General features: G+C 37.9%; 1 long non-coding RNA gene across 1 annotated transcript in view; it reads right to left on the bottom strand.

The window, feature by feature from the left end:
• Positions 1-11,344: 11,344 nt before the first annotated feature.
• LOC110679100 overlaps positions 11,345-17,143 on the bottom strand; it is a 107,496-nt gene continuing 101,697 nt past the window's right edge. The window contains exon 3 of the long non-coding RNA XR_002502207.1: positions 11,345-11,399. This is a non-coding gene — a long non-coding RNA (uncharacterized LOC110679100). The remainder of the gene's footprint in view (positions 11,400-17,143) is intronic.

Raw genomic sequence — 17,143 nt, 5'->3', positions numbered from 1 at the left:
TAATCTAATTTCAAGGAATCTTTCTAATTGGAAGACTATATCTGTAGTTAATGTGAGTCTTTATTTTCGAATTCCAGTGTAGTTTACGAATGGCGTACTTGTTAAGATGTAAAATATGACACTATACGACTTGCCACAACCTTTCATTAAGTAATGAAAACATTATTTCTATGTTATCATGTTTAAACTTATTTGATGAAGCTTGAAGAAATTTTTCTCATTTAAAGTTGAAGAATTAATAGAATTTGAAATATTTTCACATAAATTAATCTTATTGTTTATTTACAAACCATGATGTTCAACAGTTTTGAATATCTAAAAATAATTAAACTTTTCTGTTTTGTTAAAATAAAACACTATTTATTTTCACAACCAATCATTCGCTACAACTTCATCTTCGTAAGCATTCCATAAACAAAAATAATAATATCCATGTGTTTTCACCCCAACTTTATAATCTTAGGGACATTTGAAAGTTTCACATATATTTAGTGGATCTTTGACCTCTCCTCAATAATTTACGTAATATGTGAATAATCCTTTAGATGAAGGGGTCATAAATGTCGAAAGTCATGTTTGAAGCATCCATTTAAATATGCAATGTGATGGTGATGTTCACAACGTATAAATTCTACTCAAAGCAGATGTGTCGGTTTTACCCCAACAGGTTGTCGATCTTACCCGCACTCTCAATCGTCTCACCTAAAAAGGATGAAATATCAATTTGATTTAAATCACTATAAATCCTTAATATATCATCCAGCGATCACAAGGATTGATAGATTAATAACCAATATGTGATTCTACAACAATTTTAGGTTCGCTTAACAAGCGAAAGTACACTAATTTTATCAATAAGCTTAGGGTGTCGGTTTTACCCCGAATTCCCCTACGCATGAAACAGATTCATAAAGAATAGTTAGCTTATCAAATGAATCATAAAATTCGTTAAATGACAAATGTGCAGCATGCAATGCATCCTTATGCAATATGTATGTCTTATAAGAAACGTTTCACTTCCGGAGGAGCCGTTGTTCCTTCCTGATTGACGGAGAAGAAAATAAAACGAACAGTACTCGTTTAATTTATGATCTTGACTTAAAAGCCATTGGTAACCAATTGCGTAGCTTGTTGTTACGAATGGATTTGCCTCTTGCCCAGCAACTCCTATCCCTACCTCCTCGTGGTACAAGCCGGGGTACGAGTAACCTTGGGGAAGATCGGGTAACCAACCCACGGTGGGAACTTTGGTCGTATGCTGACAGGGAAGGGGGGGTTTGCTTTTGCTCTTGCTTCTGCAAACCTGGAGCGTCTGTACTCCATGTTAGGAGCGGCTCACAACAGCGTCTGTTTCCCATGTGAGGGGTGGCTAATCATCTTCCGAGTGCCAGAGAGGGACCCTAAGCTAAAATGCGCACTATGGTCCTCCGAACATTTAGGGGGAATGCTCCTCCGGAAATCTAGGGGGTTGGTGTCAGGCCCTGCAAGCCAGCCGTAAAAAAATCAAGCAACGAATAATCAACCAGAGAATACGGACCGGAACAATTCGCAAAGACCACAGCGACGGAAATGGACTAGCGATTGGAAACTCGGTACGTGGAACTGCAAATCTCTCAACTTCATTGGAAGTACTCGCATACTCTCCGGTGTACTGAAGACCCGCGGTTTCGGTATCGTAGCGCTGCAGGAGATGTGCTGGACAGATTCGAAGGTGCGAACGTTTAGAGGTAATCATACCATCTACCAGAGCGCGACTAAAACAACCGGATGTCGCCAATGCGTACGCGCAGCATCTTGAGGCAGCGTTGCCGGATGAGGGCGAGCTCGAAAGGGCCCCTCTTGAGGACTGCTGGAGGACAGCCAAAGCAGCCATTAACGACGCTGCCGAAAGCATTGTCGGATATGTGGAACGGAGCTCAAGAAACGATTGGTTCGACGAGGAGTGCCAGGAGGTTTTAGAGGTGAAGAATACAGGTTGGCCGCTTGTCTGCATCGGCTGATAGTAAGAATCTGGGAAACGGAACAGCTACCGGATGAGTGGTAGCAAGGCGTTACATGCCCTATCTACAAAAGGGCGACAAACTGGAGTGTGAAAATTATCGTGCAATCACTATTCTAAACGCCGCTTACAAAGTGCTATCATAGATTCTCTTTCGTCGTCTATCACCTATAACAAACGAGTTTGTGGGAAGTTATCAAGTGAGTTCATCGACGGCCGCTCGACAACGGATCAGGAGCGACAAATACTTCAGAAATGCCGTGACTGGCAGGTCTCTGTGCACCATCTGTTCATCGATATCAAGGCGGCATACGACTGTATTGCCCATGTAGAGGTATGGAAGATCATGGACGAGAACAGCTTTCCCGGAAAGCTCACAAGATTGATTAGAGCAACGATGGGCGATGTACAAAACTACGACAGGGCGATTAACTTTCGTGCCTGTTGTTAAATATTGCGCTTGAAGGTGTCATGCGGAGAGCCGGACTTAACATTCGAGGCACGATTTTCACGAGATCCGGCCAAATTGTGTGCTTCGCGGACGACATGGACATTATTGGGAGAAAATTTGAAACGGAGTCAGATTTGTTCATCCGCCTTAAACGCGAAGCATTAGCAAGGGCTAATGGTGAATGCGTCGTTAGCGTTAGCGTTAGCGTTAGCGTAGTTACGGTATACTTCGTAGATTGGATACTAGCAACATTCATGTTTCTTTTTAATAATCTCGTCCTGACTACTTTCAAGAACAAGGCAGGGGAGTATACCTTGTTCAAATCATAAACAAGAATACTAAAAGCATGAATATCGCTATTCCCGGCCACGCCCATCTTTACCGTAACTTGGGATAGGGGAAGGAAATGTTGATGTAGCACTTACTTAATGAGAGGCCACCGACTCAGCGACACCCTCATAAGTGCTACGGAGTTGGAGGTTGGGGAAGGTATATTGTCAGGATTCGCCTAGAAAGCTGGCGATAGACCATAAATATTTGTTGTTTAAGCATTTTCAAATTAATCTTTTGAATGCCGGCAATCAAAAGAGAAAACAATAGCTTATTTATAGTATAAATAGTATTTCGCGAAATGCTTGTCGATTGTGCAGTAATATTTTTGCTCAATAACCAGTAAAAAGCAAAACCGATCCCTCCAGGGTCATCGGATTGTATAAAATAACGATACGCGTAAAAAAATATCACGCCTATTGAAAAACTGTACTGTGCCCATTGAAAAACTGTACTGGGTGGTACTGTATTTTTAGATAATCGAAAAACGAAAGGAAGCGCGTTCGAACTAAACACCCTGGGATAACACAGTCGGTTTTTCTGCTCAAAATTATACGAAAAGCAGAATCGATCCAGGGTCATCGAACGGTTAAAAAGCATCCACAACCGATTGTTAGTCGCGTAACACCCGCCCGGACAGAATGCGCAATCTGAACATAATTATCAAACTCCGAAAATAACATTTTCCGTTCAAGAAACGATCAGAAGTTCCACGACGCGGACAAAAACGATCCGGAAGGCTCACAAAAGAAAAAGTATCATACTGGAACAAACTCACCGGATTGATTCTCTAAATTTATGTGCTGCCTGTCACTTCCGGATGGTTCGGTGAACTTAGGGCAGCCAAAAACCAACAGTACTGAGGACACAAATCAAACAAATCACTTTTTCATTTTTCACTTTTCACTATTCCATTTCTAAATGTAAAAACTGTCCTGCTTGGGCTTTACGAAGCACTACCCAGCAAGACGCTCCAAAACAGGAAAAAAAAAAAAAAACCTCCGGCGACGAAAACATGCGCGAAAACGTGAGCTAAATCTATCGGACTACGCAAAACCGAACTGTCCTGCTTGGGCTTCACGAAGCACTACCCAGCAAGACGCTCCAAAACAGGAAAAAAAAATCTCCGGCGACGAAAACATGCGCGAAATTGTGAGCTAAATCTATCGGACGACGCAAAACCGAACTGTCCTGCTTGGGCTTCACGAAGCACTACCCAGCAAGACGCTCCAAAACAGGAAAAAACAAAACAAACATCTCCGGCGACGAAAACTTGCGCGAAACCGTGAGCTAAATCCATCGGACTACGCAAAACCGAACTGTCCTGCTTAGGCTTCACCCAAGGGCTAATGGTGAATGCGTCGAAAACAAAGTACATGCTGGTAGGCGGAACTGGCGCGCCAGGGCCCATCTTGGAAGCAGTGTCACGGTAGACGGGGATACCTTCGAGGTGGTGGACGAGTTCGTCTACCTCGGATCCTTGCTGACGGCTGACAACAACGTTAGTCGGGAAATACGAAGGCGCATCATCAGTGGAAGTCGTGCCAACTATGGGCTCCAGAAGAAACTGCGGTCAAAAAAATTCACCACCGCACCAAATGCACGATGTACAAATGCTCATAAGACCGGTACTCTACGGGCATGCGACGTGGACTATGCTCGAGGAGGACTTGCAAGCTCTTGGGATTTTCAAACGCCGAGTGCTAAGGACGATCTTCGGCGGCGTGCAGGAGATCAGCGTGTGGCGGCGAAGGATGAATCACGAGCTCGCCCAACTCTACGGCGAACCCAGTATCGTGAGGGTAGCTAAAGCCGGAAGGATACGATGGGCAGGGCATGTTGCAAGAATCCCGGACAACAACCCTGTGAAGATGGTGTTCGTTACTAATCCGGTAGGAACAAGAAGGCGTGGGGCGCAGCGAGCTAGGTGGATTGACCAGGTGCACCAGGACCTGGAGAGCGTGAGTCGCAGTCGAGGATGGAGAGAAGCGGCCATGAACCGAGTGAATTGGCGAAATGTTGTTGGCGAGGTTTTATCAAGCTAATTGATGTAATAAATAAAAATAATAGTTGAAAAGAATGTTAAAAACAAACGACACAATTCAATTTTCTATCCACTCCGACAACTGTCACTCTCGACGCTTGATGTCATAGTTTTGATGCTTTGTATTGCTTTCCAATATTTGTTTCCATTGAAGATGCTTTCAATAAACACTTCTGGATACTTTGTATTGAACGATCGATTACGGTATAGAGACTACCGTACTACCTCAGAACTAATCTCACAAATTTCAGACATGAACAACAATTTTGTCATCTTCCGCCACCTGAGTACCGTTTTGCCTCAAAAAAGATTTCTTGAACATATTCTTGAGAACAATGACGCGATCGATGGTATCGTACACTTCTTAGAGGCTTTGACCTTTTATGCAAAAGTTAATATTTTGTTTGAAATTTTCAAAGATTTTCGCTTGTATTCAAGTTGATAAGAAATAGCATCATGATAAATGATTTCAATGAGATTTTTCTCCAAAATACATCATGAACCGTCTGATTTTTTTAAGGAGATATTTCGAAATTCTTAAAAAAAGTCTTCAGAGATTCCTCATAATGCTCTAAAAGAAATTTCTTAAAAAAATTTCACAAAATTATCAGTGAATTCTTGTCAAATAAATTATTTCCAAGCCTTCTTCCAAAATTTATCTAGGAAACCCTAGATAATCTTTTCCAAAAAGACTTCACCAATTTTATTCAGTTAATTTCGCACAGACTATTTCAATACATATAAGGCATTTTTATGGATTTCTGGGAAACTTTTTTTTTAATTTCTTCTTGTATTCTGTTACGAACATGACTATAGCCAGCATTTAGTTATGATTAGTTAAGATCTTTTTAGTAAGTACTTCAAGAAAATCTTCAACAGTTCATAGCAAAATACATTTTTGTCTTACGAGCAATTCTGTAAGATATATTTTTTGTTAAATTGATCCTTGTAAAGAGTAAGGTTTAGCAAAAGTTAGTTATGTAGAAGTAGTACATAAGATTCATATTATTAAAAAAAAACTGTTGCCGCAACCACTGTGCAGTAGGGCCGATATGCATGTGTGAATTAACTTAAAAATTTCCTCGCTAGCAGACTACCAGAGGAATAACGTCCTATTTTTGCACTATGATATTTGACAGGTTGAACTGTGCCTCCTTATCTGAAGCATAATTTATACTCTGCAGTATCAAATTCCACTCACACACATATATTTTTCGGATGCTTACCCTACGAGAGAACACAGTACAAAACACATTGGGTGCAACGAAATCAGCTAAGGCTAATAATGAGCTACAGCAAACTAAATGTTTCTTAGGATAATCAACCCATAGATAACACACAGAAACAAAGAGTTTCGAATAATTTTTTTTTCAGAACGAGACGCAAGTTATGCATTAAATTTGTGTGCCGTGGTTCATTTTCCCACATTCGCACCAGCTACTTTGTTGATGTGCAAATGTATGGGTGAGCTTCGCAATCGTTTTCTAAGAGACAACAAAAAAAGGTCCTTGTAGCAATCCCTTGCAGACTACCAGCAAGAGCAGATTACCTACACACATGCAAACATCTAAAAACAAACGTAGCTTAGGCGGCGTCCATTTATTACGTAACGCTAAAATTGGAAATTTTTGACCCCCTCCCCCCCCTCCGTAACGCTTTTTGTATGAAAAATTTCAATTTTTTGTATGAACCGTAACGCTTGAGCCTACTCCCCCCCTCCCCCTAGAGCGTTACGTAATTTGTGGATGCCGCCTTATCATATGCAGCAAACCGGATAAGTGTGTGATTTTAACTATTGTTTTATCGCTCATATATAGCAGTTTGCAGTAGAAACCGATTGAATTATTGGATTTGGAGATACGTTGAATTAGGGATTATACAGAAATGTAAGCATACAAACATGTATTGAATTAGATTTAAACTAATAACAAATATATTTCAGCTTAGAAGTTGTTCAGTCAAACAGCTACTGGACTCTGTCACTTCAACATCCAAAACCAGTCCAACAAAAAACAATTGTTTGAATCGTCGTGATGGTTTGAATTGTTTTCAAGTTAGACACTTTTGCTCAAATAATCGAATGGTGACGGTTTCATTCACCGGGATCGTGTGATTTTGCCAAAAATGTCATTTAACTGAACAAACAATACTGTTCATCTCAATGTTGTTGTGAGCCTTTTTTATGCTTACCATGGTCAAAATAGATAAATTTAATTAGTGACTATTAATGTGATGATAAAAGTTTCAATAGGAAGTTTGTATTTCGGCAATATTTTTGGCATTAGCATAAAGAATATCGCACAAAATCGTAGGTGGTACAGTCCTAGACCATTGTATGAGGGTTGCCTCCTTCCCGTCCGTTACCAAAGTTAGAAATTTGGGACTAACCTCTAACTCTTAGACAAGATTGACGCATACTCCAATAATCGAGAGCTGTCCTGGCCACGTCCTTGCGAAAGCTGGGGAATGGGAAAGGATGATTGATTGAACACCTACTTAAGAAAGATGCAGAGAACTCTACGACCTCTCATAGGTGTTACGGGATGTTGTGGAATGTTGATGGAAAGGTTAGTGCCATAGGATACGATTGGTAGACGTTCTGGACGACAAATGGTTAATATTTACGCATTGTGATCATGCGCTGCTGATCAGAACAAACTCACCAAATTCCTTTTTCGAAACTCCTTTGCAATCCGTCGCTTTTCACATTCCATATTTTCAATCAACACGCTTAACACAAACAGGAGATAGAAAAAAAAACGAGTCTCGTGAAACGAATTCAATTGCTGGATATATCACAGAGCACTTTCAGGTAAAACGCAAGAAAACCATCTCCCGAAAAAAAAAAACACTTTTAGCACTTTGAAAAACATGTTTCCACAGAACATTTGCACGTGGCATAGCACCATCCGCCAAATCTAATTTTTACAAGCCGAATTGAAAAAAAAGCAGAGCGTGGTAAACGTGACGCAAAATTCAAAACGCAGCCAGTGTGTATTTTTCGGCAAACTGAAGTGTACGGCTGGTGTAAAGTATGCCTGTCATAAAAATATCGATATTTTGTGTTTTAACCAGCGAACTTTTGCCCCACACTAGATTCGAACTCTTATCCCACCGGTGGGGCAAAAGTTCGTTTAAGACAATCAATTTTGAAACTGTTATTACTAAAATTATAGCCAATATGTTGAAGCTTCACTGTATAGTATTTGTTTTGTTTTAACTGCTATTGTTTTCATGTAAAATTTGATTATACTACTAAGGTTGAACTTTTGCCCCACCTTACTCTATATATATTGCCTACACATGGCTCTATTCACAAAAATGCCTTAAACGTCAGACTCATTATATCAAACTTTTTCGGTCGAATGACAATTTAAGTATGTATATGATTTCTTCAGCATATATGATCGTTATTTTATGCTGACATTAATTGCTTAAGATGTCAAATTTCCAAAGCCTATTTTTTAAAACTGATAAAATTGTTTTCAGTACTATATTCATATGTTCTATGAATATGAATTACAGTCCAACATAGGGAAAGCTGTACAAGGTTTGACATAGTTAACCTCAAGAATATTCATCATTATTTTGGACATCGATAATTGAAAAACTACTGTTTCAAGCCTGTTTATAGCTAGGCCAACTGCCAGATAACATTGAAAAAAAATATGCCCTTGGATAAAATGGACATTAATGCCCTGGCCGTAAAAAGTGGATAGCAATAAAAAACCTGCCCCAACTTTACTGTTCGCAAGAATAGCCTTTGTTTAATGACCATGTTTTTTTATTAAAACTTTCGTAAAATAATCAAACAAACAGCTCTACTTTATGTCAAAAAAATGACATAGCCATAGGCGATATATGATATTGAAGCTTAAACTTCCAAGCAACCCAACAAACATTTTCGCTGAATAAGATCTGAACAGATCACTATTAAGCTTATTTCAGTTCAAGAAATCATTGTTCAACTATTGATGTTACTTACAACAACAAATATTTTGAACACAGTTACATACAACAACAAATATTTTAAACACAATTTCGTAAAATTTTAGCAGTTTTGCAAAAATAGTAAGCCTTGGAGATTTGACAACTTTAGCCATTATTTCCAGCATAAAATAACGATAAACCCTTCCAATCGACCGAAATGGTTTGCATAATGAATCTCGCTCTTAGGGCATTTTTGCGAATAGAAAATACATAAGGAATGTATACAACAATTGTTTAAGTAAATATAGCCACCAGTAAACCGCAAGAATGATTATTGTTATTTTGAACTTTTGTTTTCATTAGAAAATTGGTATATTGTGATGATGAATAATTTTGAAACTTTGTATAAGCTTTGCATACTCCCAGATCGCATAGAAAAAATATATTAAATATCATATCTTAGAAAATAATAGACAATAATGCTCTGACCTTTCGTAAGTGGATGGCGATGAAAACACCTGCCCGAACTTGCCCGATCGCAAGAATGGCCTATACGCAATAGCCTTGTTTTTAGTAAGTATTCTTTAGAAAATCAAACGAAATTTTATTTTTACAATCAAATTTTTACCAGACCTGCTTTAAGCCAATAAATGACATAGTCATAGGAGATATATGGCATATCAATTGAAAAAATGCAAGCAAAACTCAAATATTTCGGGTTTTAGTACCATTTTCTTAAAAAAATGTCTATATTTTAAAAATAGTAGGCCTTGGGAATTTGCCGTCTTCAGCAATAAATTTCAGCATAAAACAATAAACAACTTTGTCGAAGATACCATACAACTAAAATGCCTTTTTACCGAAATGGCATATAAGCCATTTATGCGAATAACACAAAAATATGACTTTATCTCAAAACAACGGCCTCATTGAAAGGGTCGTTTTCGCTGAAGACACCAAACGTCTATCTCTTCATTCCGAAGAACCTAGGACAGGACGTGACAGCTCAACTAAGACTGCCACGTTGTTTCTCAGTCGATAACCTTGACGATGCAAAAGCCAGTGCTACCAGTACCCTTTTTAAGCAAATCTTCTGAACAAATTTAAATATCAAGGCTAATAATTTGTTAGTTTTTTGCACGCTTCATTCATTCAATACAGCTTTGAGAAAAATCAGATTTATTATTGAAATTGACGATATTTTTAGAGGTAATTGAAACAAATACCATTATTTTGCTTTCAATTATTATTTTTTATTTATTTTAGCACTTGCGGTAAACTGGACATCGATTTTTTTAAAGATTTGAAACAAAAAGATCTAATGCAAAATGTTCAAACTTTTGATGGAAACCTTAACTTATGAACTAGCAACACGGCCTTGCTAGCAACAAAGTGCCCTGTTGCAATTCAACTCAACGATGTGAAAGTAGGCCTTTGCCAAAACGAGCAATGAGGAGTGGTCTTTTTTGACAGGCAATTGGTTTCATTTTTGCACTATTACCTGACACGTCTTGTCTTAGCGAAGAACTACAGGTTGTTTCCGCGTTGTTTTCGTTTCTGCCCCATTGTGCGGAGGCACATCATCAGTGGAAGTCGGGCCTACTATGGTCTCCACAAGCAGCTGTGGTCAAAAAAGATTCACACCCGCTCCAAAGGTACCATGTACAAAACGCTAATGAGGAGGGCTCAATTTTATCATTTTGTGAGTAATTGGTGAATAATGCCGTTGAGATCGTTTGCCCTCCCCTGGCTAAGCCCATGCTCACCATCATTGCCATCAAGTACCGATCATAAAACTAATAATAATAAACCTCACGTCTTTGGGAGGCTGAATGGCTGGTCGATGCGCGAACAAAAAGTGCGAAGGCGTCTCTTCATACGATCCTTCTCTTGGCCGGCATTATTTAACCCTCTAATACCCAAATTTTTATTTTCGATTTAAGTATTATTTTTCGTTATCTAAAATCGTTCTAAACACGTTTTGGGCATTTATTTATTTTTATTCAGAAATTTGAAAATTTTGGTTTCTGATTTTTATAATTTTTATTTTTGAACATCCCTAGCTTTTTTCATTTTTTCTTGAAGCCTTTTCTAGTTGTTGATTTTTGGCAATAATAAAAATTTAAATTGTTACGGTATTTTTAAAAATATTAAATTTTTAATTTTTTTTCAGAGCGTATTTTATTTTCCGTGTAACTAACGTAAAAACAGGTTTGAAATGATTTTAATACCACCAGGTTCTTCTTTTGTGATAGGTTAATCGTAGAAAAATATAAAAGGTACGATTTTTTATATTACACGTTAAATGAAGCCCAGGCATTTGTAGGTTATATAAGAAAGCAATTTTTCGAACAATTTCTAAAAATACAAAAAAGTTTCAAAAGTCATAAAAAACTTTTCTTATATGCGTGTTATGAGTGAAGGTATAAGCCAAAAATAAAATCATTTTGATTTCCGAGCTACGAAAAAATACACAAAATTCCAAAGTGTACCCCGTCTAAAGGCGGGGTTGGGTATTAGAGGGTTAAATCCAAGAAGTGTTCCTCGTTGGAAAGGATTCCGGAAAAGAAGCGAAACTTGGCAAACTTACCGCATTATTTTTACGAGCAGCCAACAGGTTGGTCTTTCGCCATTTGGTCCAAGATCTGGAAAGTGGAGAAGATGTAAGTGTAAAGATTAAATTAGCGTCTCTGGTTTGTGGGAGTTGAAATCCGAAAATTGGTTCCAGTGGAATGCAAATGGGACACCTTATGCTACAGAATGTTTGTATGGCAGGGACTGGACTGTCATTAATATTACGCGGTGTTGAATACTTTTCTTATGCGTTTCGTAGTGGAAACTGTGTCAAAGGGACGGTAGATTTATGGGACGTTGGTTTTTGTGACATTTTTATGCGTATTCTCACTTGGAGAAAAAACTAAGGGAGCTGCTTGTTGGCAATTAGGATGCCGTTAATTGACGTTTAGGTGACGGTCATGTAGAGCACATTCTTCTTCAGAAGCGACGTCCGAGGTTTGCCCGTCATTACAGCATTAAAAACATTCAAAGTTTCTTAAAAATGTGTGAGGTATCTTAGACGTTTCATTCCCTTTATCGTAAATAATGATATGTAAACATATGATTTATTTTTCAATACCGGGAATTGTAGTCGTTCCAAATAGCCGTAGGAAAATGCATAAACGTGCAGCTATTTCATGCTGATGGTCGTGGGTTCGAACCCCTCCGGTCGAGGAACTTTTCGCGTTGGAAATTTGATTGGTTTCTCAGAGTATTTAGGTGCTTGCCATGCGATAGCCAAATGCCAAATTGTCCAATGGTCATGAAGAATCTGGATGCTGGAATATGTGGATGGCTACAACTCCGTTGTTGATCGGAATTGGTTAGAATCGTACTTCGATCCGGGCTATCCCTTACTTCTTGAAGTGCACATTTGAGAAAATCTCACATTACTGATCAACACTGGCTTATTCCTTACACCTCGGGAAGAGTGTTGATTAGTGAGGGAGGAAAAAGATCTGCACGGGTAGAAATCAGAATCCAAAAACAAGATTATGACTCATGATATTATGATTCCAGTGTGTTTCCATCTTACTGACTCATGATATTTTGAGTCAGATTGTTGTAACGCAACACACGCGTTAGGTTTTTGTTGCTGATAGCTCGGAATCATGATTCAAATGCCAGAAATACTGAGTCGCGCATCTGTTTATGATCGACAAAATAAAAAATAAAATAAAATAATAGCATTCACTGAGATTCGAGGCAAGAACCTTCCGAGCCACGTACTCTACCACTCAGCCACTTCGTCATATGGAATTGAGGGTGATCGATAGGAATTAGTTGAAGCAAAGTGCACCGCTTAGTATTTTCACACTGAATGTTTCGCTTATGAAAAATCATGATTCTTCTTCTTCTTCTTCTTGGCATTTACGTCCTCACTGGGACATAGCCTGCTTCTCAGCTTAGTCTTCCTATGAGCACTACCACAGTTATTAACTGAGAGCTTTCTTTGCCAAAGTTGCCATTTTCGCATTCGTATATCGTGTGACAGGTACTATGATACTCTATGCCCAGGGAAGTCAAGGAAATTTCCGTTACGAAAAGATTCTGGACCGACCGGGAATCGAACCCAGACACCTTCAGCATGGCTTTGCTTTGTAGCCGCGGACTCTAACCACTCGGCTAAGGAAGGCCCCTAAGAATCATGATTATAAACCATGATTTGTGATCCTTATATTATGACCTAACCAATTTATGAATTTCATGATTTGTTAATCATGATTTGGGGATCAGATTTTTATCCGTGTGTTAATCACCTTTGATTGGTGATGCGATCCATGTATAAGGATGAAAAATACGGAATGAAATTATATAAATCATGAATAAGGGTGTATACCGAACCTTATGAAGACATACCATCCATAGTTTGTTTTGAAATAACATAAACGAACGTTGCATCAATGAAAACGTGTTATCACAAATATGAAACGAGCTCACCAGTTTGTATTCCATTCTTGACTGAATTCGAATATCTTTTCGAATTCGCACAACGTGAACCGGGCACAATCGATCTTGATTCCATCGCTTGTCCCAATGAAGCATGCAACCGAATCGATAGACCACATCCTGGCGCATTTCTGGATACTATTTTGCATTTTGTATGTTGAAAATTTTATGTTATACGATTTTTACACCGATCAGTTCAGTAAGGTGGTAGGGATAGGAGTTACTAGACAAGAGTGAGATGTTTTTTTATATTCGTCTAGGCATGTGAAGTCCCAATGGTGCCCCAGCTCAGTCTTTATCTATCAAAGTTTCCAGGGATTATATGAATGACGATTATTTATATTTTGAGACTTTTAGAAGCCACTGAGTTCCTTTTGTGCTGTTCTGAGTACTACATTTAGAAGCTGAATTGAATTAAGTATTAACCCCTCTACCGGCAGCTTCAATTTTTACCGCAATAAAAATATTCAAATCTCGATAACTTTTTTGTTTCTCGATGTTTTTGTACCATTATATCACAAGTTCTCAAAAAACTCTTCTAGTTTTAGAATCTGTGTCGATATTGATCCTTGGTCAACTGGATCCTGAGATATTCCGAAATTCCTTGGGGGACCGACGTTTTGCCATAACCAATCGTAAATATCTAATTAATGAGAGTATATTGTCAAAAAATGAAGCTATTTGGTGCAGCCGTCTTTGAGTAATGAGCATCTATATGTCTGGTACCTCGCTGGCCAAATAAAGATCTAAAAAACTTCAAAAAACATCATAACCTAATTTTCAGATATATCCTTGAATTCTTAACCGATTTGTATGATTTTTACAGAGCAGCTCCTTATTACCTGTCATTATATAGTCCACATTTTATTTTTTCGATAAATAGACGAAAAAAAAAATGGCCACCAAAGACATTTTGTATGGAGAATGTCGGTTCCCCAAAGAACATCGGAATATCTTCAAAACCAGATCACCAATGACAGATATTTGTATGGATCCTTAAACTAGAAGAGTTTTTTGAGAAGTTGAAATAATGGTACAAAAATATCCAGAAACAAGAAAGGTTATCAAAGTTTGATTTTCTGGATTTTTATTGCGGTAAAAAATGAAGCTGCCGGTAGAGGGGTTAAGCAAGCTTGCCACGGCTAACTCATCGTGGCTTGCCACAATTATTTCTCTTTCTCGCAATTTTCCATTGTATACACAACAAATATCGAACCAGTTTCTAGCCAACTGTTTGAACAAGTTTCAAATGAATCGCTTCATAACATCTTATTTGATCAACTGCAACAGGGTCGTTCAATTTAACAGTATTCATCATGATCCACCAAACGGCGTCTGAATGACATTCAATTATTTTTGTTTTTCTGTGTAGTCTGCGTGCGTACATAGCTATCAGCTCTTCGCATTGAAGGTTGTAGGATTAGAGAGTCACCAACTGTCACTGGAAAACCGCACATTCAAAAGGCAGAATGTGAAAAAGCGTCAAAATTCAGGTAAACATTATTAAAATTTCTAGCTGTTTTTCGGTGATTTCACATTTTAAAATGTTGGATACCTTAATATAGTTATGTGTTGCAAACTGCTATTGATTTTTTTTATATTCTTGTCCTCTTTTATAGTAAACAACAAGAAGTGAATATGATGTTGATAAAAATAAGTTCATTTGTGCACAAACCAAAATTTAAAGAAAGAAGTCAAAGAAGGCAAGAAAACATGCCAACTGTCAGTGAACTGTCTCCTCTTTCTCAAGATTTACATAACTTTCCTATGCTTGTTTGGATAATATTAAGAAACACAGTATATTGAACGGAAAAGTCGAAAAAATGGAAAGTAAACGGAATCATTTGTTGTGGGACGTTTCATGGCAAATTTCAACAGCCTATTTGATGGCAAGACAAAGTTTGCCAGGACCCCTAGTTTTATCATAATTATACAACAGGATGCAGTTTTAAATGTTGGGTTGGTTGAATTTCAATGCAGACTAAATATGAAACTCCAACCCTGAAGCCAAAAATGACCACAAGTCTAATTCACATGCAGAAAAAGGTTTGTTTTACGCGTTTTTCAAGCATGTTTTTTTTTACAAATTTTTCTGGATTAACACGGTATTTTTGCACGAATTTTGGAATTCTTTTTTTGCTAGGATTTTTTTTACACGTCACGTTCTCAACGTTTCAAATCACGCCAAACTGGTATGAAATGGTCTACTTTCCTGCATTGAATTATGCAGTGTCGTAATAACCATTACGCAACTGAATTCAGTTGTGTAATAAACACTACGCAATGCATTTTCATTACGCAACTGTTTAGAGTTGCGTGATCAACCATTACACAACCATTTTTCGAAACTACCTAAATGCATCCCGATATGAATTCTGATACTCCCTGGGTTTCTCTTACGAAATTGCAAAAAATGTTGTACGCAACTCGTTGCCGTTGGATTCGTACTGTAATATTTGTCTTTCTGCAACTTGTTGCGTAAACTACTACCACATGTTAAAGCTGCATGGATATCATCTATGCAATAGAAGTATTGAAACGTCTTTTTCAACCTTAAATTCATACGGTAACAGTTGTTTGAAATAAGCAAGGCGGACGGTATCTTGTATATGAACCGAAAAAGTTTTGACCACCAGTTTCATCGACATATACTTCATCTTTACTCTACCTTACACGTTTCATCAGATGTGATAAAACAGTAAAGAAAAATCCTAGGAAATTTTAGAATATTTTGTGGTTTAGCATATATTCATGTTCAATATCATTGTGACTTTCAGAAACACCTTTGTAGTTGATTCTTCAAGATTTTCTCAATTTTGCATTGAAAACACAGATTAGAGAGAAATTTGATAGGTGTCACCTTAACTTGTTGAATTTTAAAATAGATTTATGAATCATTCTATATCGTTACAAAGCTATATATTATAAAAATATTCTAGTTGATTGATCCTAAAAGTTTGTTTCAAATCATGTGATCATACTTAACGCCTCTACTGACAGTTTCATTTTTACCACAAAAAAATATTGAAATCGTTATTACCTATTTTGTTTCTCGATATATTTGCATAGTTTGATCACAAGTTTTCAAAACACATTTTATATTTAAAATCTGTATCGATATTGATCCTAGGTCATCTGGTATCGAAGATACTCCGGGAATACTTGGGGGACCGACTCTTGCCATAAAAATAGCTTTGGCCGCCATTTTGTTTTTAGTCAAATTTCTCAAGAAACACATAATATGGTCTCGATGTCAGAAAATAAAACAAAATCTAATAAAATCATACAAATCGGTTGAGTTTCCTTTTGGATTTCTATAAATTACAATATGATGTTTTTGGATAATTCCAAGATTTTCATGCGGCCAGGGTTGTACTAGAAACATAAATGTCCATGACTCAAAAACGGTTGAACCAATTTGCTAGAATATCTGCCGCAAATTCATCGTAGTCTGGATCCGACTGGATCATCATGACTGTTTCGATTGATCTGGATAATCAGATCAGCAGTAAATTTGTTCTTTCCTTTGCGGTACTTCGATGTCGTAAGATTGGATCCGAAGGGCCCACCGAAAGAGTTTTGAATTCCCAGATTCTGCCCTGATTTTAAAGAGTCACAGCAGACTTCTCCTATCCGTCAACACTTTGAATCGAGTGCCTTCCACGTGGTGCCTGAAGTTGTCAATGGCTAGGAGTACTTCCTCTGGGTGCAACTGAGCTTCCTGCTGAAATATCCGATAACTCTCATTTGTCCTAATTACTAATGGACTAATGCAGCTACTACCGCATTCTTCGAAGCATCTGACTCGACAGCAAGAGGCTTTCAGAAATCCGGAATCGAAGCTGATATAAAGACGGATTTCAGCTCGTTGGACGCTGCTTCC

This window comes from Aedes aegypti, chromosome 3 (genome assembly GCF_002204515.2).
Source record: "Aedes aegypti strain LVP_AGWG chromosome 3, AaegL5.0 Primary Assembly, whole genome shotgun sequence".
Lineage (NCBI taxonomy): Eukaryota > Metazoa > Arthropoda > Insecta > Diptera > Culicidae > Aedes > Aedes aegypti.
Note: the sequence above shows the minus strand (reverse complement) of the source record. Positions and strands in the feature narration are given on the sequence as shown.